The following is a 4,202-nucleotide window of genomic DNA, read 5'->3' on the forward strand; positions in this document are numbered from 1 at the left end:
CCGCTACCTCTCGGGCCGCCGTCGTCAGCACCAGCGAGGCGGAAGCTGCAGAGCGGAGTTGTGAGGGCGCCTGGCGCAGCGCCCTCAAGCCGCTGGCGGTGGCAGTGCAGGGCAGGGTGGAAGGCCGGGGGGCAGCATGGGTGAGGCAGCCCTACCCACACCCTTCTCATCTCCCAGCGCGGGGGTCTTGGAGACGGAAGGCGCACAGCGGATGTTAAACGGCTGCTGAACACGAGTGCCCCGGCGCTCTCTGTGTACGATAACGCCCCGGGACAATGGGCGTGGGTGGGAAAAAGATCAGGAAATCATCACATCGTTGTAGGCTGGAAAAGCCCTCGAAGATCATCAAGCCCAACTGCTAAGCCAGCACTGCCAAGCCCACCACTCAGCCATGCCCCTGAGCACCGCATCTCCACCGCTTTCCAGCGGCTGCAAGGATGGCTACCCCACCACTGCCCTGAGCAGCCTGTACTGACTCAGAGAAAGACAACAGCCTCGGCAAGTTTCTTGTATTATGCTTCTATTTCAGCGCTGGGCACAAGCTGCCCTGTCTCTACCGGCGCCCCTCCCCACGGCGTGTGGGGTCGATGCCACAGCCGCCCCCTCCCGCCCGTACGCCGGCCGTCCCGCCTCAGCATGGACCTCCCCGCGGCAGCGGCGGCGCCGCCGCGCTGCTCCAGCCCGAGGCCTAGTAAGGATCTCTCCAAAAGGCCTGTGTGTCTTCAGACAGGGCTGCCCAGAGCCCACCTGGGCCCACGGGGCAGCTGCCTGTGGCCCCCTGCTCCAGCTCACCCAGGGCAGGCCCAGAAAGCCTCCCAGAACCCAGAGCTGCTAAGCTGCTCCTGCAGGGAGCCCCCACACAGCTCCTGCTGCCCCAGGAGACACAAACCCGCTGCATGCCCCTCACTGGCTGGGACATGGCCCTGGAGATGCCCAGTCCTGCAGTGCTGGCTTCAGCTCTGGAGTCCTCATCAGAGCATAGCCATGGAGACACGGAGCTGCTGGAGTGGAGCTCGAGGAGGCCACAAAAATGATGAGCTGTGAGACCAGGCCAAGAGAGCTGAGCTTGTACGGCCTGGAGAAGGCTCCACAGAGACCTTCTGGTGGCCTTTTGATACTTAAAGAGGCTGCAGAAAGCTGGGGACAGACTTTTGAGCTGGTCCTGTTGTGACAGGACAAGGGGGGATGGTTTGAAACTAAAAGAGAGTGTGAGAAACAAGCTCACTTGTAAATATAAGCAGTTTATTATCAAATAAAGGCAGAGAGCGCTGGGCGCAGAGCAGGTTGGCCGAGAGCGCCATAACCACAGGAGCTGAGCTTAGACAGACGTCGAGCTTGCACGTACTCGTCTGTCCGAATCCCTCTGCATTTCCCAGGCACGCTCCCACCCCTCAGGCCCAGTCCCGCCTGTGGTCGGGGCCGGGACAGTGCTTGCACTCATGACCTTGTCCCCCCCAGCCAGCCAGTCTCCCACGCCTGGCTCCCCGCCACTCTTCTCCCAGTACACATCCTACACAACTCAGACTACAACCAGCCCAAGGGTCGAACCCCGCCGGCACACACTGGCGCCCACCTTGCCCTTATGAAATCCAAATAGAACGGTTTCTCACAAGAGATTCAGACTTCTCTAAGCAGTCCCTCCCCAGCCTTCCTGTAGGTCCCCTGCAGATATTGAAATGCAGCTCTAAGGTCTCCCTGGGGCCTTCTCTTCTCCCAGCCTGTCCCTACAGCAAAGCTGCTCCAGCCCGCTGATCATTTTTGTGGCCCTCCTCTGGGCCCTCTCCATCAGGTCCATGTCCTTCCTGTGTTAGGGGTTACACAGCTGGACACAGCACTGCAGGTGAGGTCTCATCAGAGCAGAGGGGCAGGATCCCCTCTTTCCATCTCTGGCAACACTGCTTTGGATGCAGTCCAGGCTGCCGTTGGCCTTCTGGGCTTCAAGTGTCCGTTGCTGCCTCATGTCCAGCTTCTCACCCACCAGCACCCCCAAGTCCTTCTCTGCAGGGCTGCTCTCAATCTTACAATCCTCCAGCCTGGACTGATATCAAGGATTGCCCCAGCCCAGCTGCAGGACCTTGCACTTTGCCCGATTGGTGTCTGCTGCGGCGCCCGTCTGCAGTCCCGACCGGAAGTCTGCCGTGTGCCCCTTGGGTGAGTCGAGTGGAAGCGGGAAGTCTTTGCAGAGCTGGGGGTGTCTGCGGGCGGGTAGCTGGCTGGGGGTGCCCGTGGGGAGCTGCCTGCGGGGCTGGAGGCATCCCTCTGGCCTTGGGCAGGGAGGAATTGGCACTACCAATGCCTTATTTTGTCCTTTTGGCAATCATTGTCAAGGCAGCCAGAACGTAGTGCTGCTGTGTATCTTCACTTCTTGTCCTGCTCCTTCAGATGTTCTTCATGTGGAAAGCACACTCAGAGTAGGCTTCAGGCACAGCAAGCTGTATCAAAGGCCAGCCTCAGCTGAATGTTGCGCCTGTTTATGTCACCTGGCAAAGTGAGCTGCAGTCCTGTTGTGCAAGAATCCCATCCTTCTTCCATGTGGACTGTCACTTGCAGTATTGCACAATGCTTGGGGTACCATGCAGCTCCTACTGTGTCCATCTGAAGTACAATTTGCTTCGATTCTGCACAGCTCTTCTGTGCTCAGGATGAACACACCACAGGTATAAGGGCGAATTTGTGTTCCCAGGGACCCTCTTCTTTGAGAGAGAAGAACTTTTGTTCTGTTACTGTTATGTGATGCCTGAGTGCTTTTAAGGAGTGGGAAGGAAATTTTAAGTGGTATTGTGGTGGTGAGAGAAAGTTCAGTTCTCCCCCACACACAAAGAAACCACGGCTAACTCAGTAGGAGAAGCAGAAACGTGCACAAGCCGTATTTACAAGCAGGATGAAATGCAGATTAATATATACACAATATACCAAATTTACAATGTATACAGAAATATCCAGCAAAGAAGGTAATACAGAACACTGTAAAACTGAAAAACATGAAAAAATGGCTTTGGGGTTTTGTGTAGGTCTTGTTTTTATGGTTGTCTCACTCTTGTTTTCTTTCCTTTTTTTCAGGGAGCTTAACTTGCTTTGCCTGAGGACCAGTTGCAGATTTGTAGTCGGCCTCAGCCACAACCCCTGGCACATAGAATACATAGAATAAACCAGGTTGGAAGAGACCTTCAAGATCATCACGTCCAACCCATCAACCAATCCAACACCGCCCAAACAACTAACCCACGGCACCAAGCACCCCATCAAGTCTCCTCCTGAAAACCTCCAGTGATGGTGACTCCACCACCTCCCCAGGCAGCCCATTCCAATGGGCAATCACTCTCTCTGTATAGAACTTTTTCCTAACATCCAACCTGAACCTCCCCTGGCGCAGCCTGAGACTGTGTCCTCTTGTTCTGGTACTGGCTGCCTGGGAGAAGAGACCAACCTCCGCCTGTCTACAACCTCCCTTCACGTAGTTGCAGAGAGTAATAAGGTCACCCCTGAGTCTCCTCCTCTCCAGGCTAAGCAACCCCAGCTCCCTCAGCCTCTCCTCATAGGGCTTGTGTTCCAAACCCCTCACCAACTTTGTTGCCCTTCTCTGGACTCGTTCCAGCAAGTCAACCTCCTTCCTAAACTGAGGGGCCCAGAACTGGACACAGGACTCGAGGTGCGGCCTAACCAGTGCAGTGTACAGGGGCAGAATGACCTCCCTGCTCCTGCTGGCCACACTGTTCCTGATGCAGGCCAGGATGCCATTGGCCCTCTTGCCTGCCTGGGCACACTGCAGGCTCATGTTCAGTCTACCATCGACCAGCACCCCCAGGTCCCTCTCTGCCTGGCTGTTCTCCAGCCACTCTGACCCCAGCCTGTAGCTCTGCATGGGGTTGTTGTGGCCAATGTGCAGCACCTGGCACTTGGATGTGTTCAATCTCCTGCCCTTGGCCTCTGCCCATCTGTCCAGCCTGCCGAGGTCCCTCTGCAGAGCCTCTCTACCCTCCAGCAGATCAACTCCTGCCCCCAGCTTGGTGTCGTCAGCAAATTTACTGATGATGGACTCAATGCCCTCGTCCAGATCATCAATAAAGATGTTAAAGAGCATGGGGCCCAGTACTGATTCTTGGGGGCACACCACTAGTGCCTGGCTGCCAGCTGGCTGTGGCACCATTCACCACCACTGTCTGGGCTCGGCCCTCCAGCGGCATGGAGCAGGCTGCTTTGGT

The sequence above is a fragment of the Dryobates pubescens genome, chromosome 5 (genome assembly GCF_014839835.1).
Source record: "Dryobates pubescens isolate bDryPub1 chromosome 5, bDryPub1.pri, whole genome shotgun sequence".
Taxonomy (NCBI): domain Eukaryota; kingdom Metazoa; phylum Chordata; class Aves; order Piciformes; family Picidae; genus Dryobates; species Dryobates pubescens.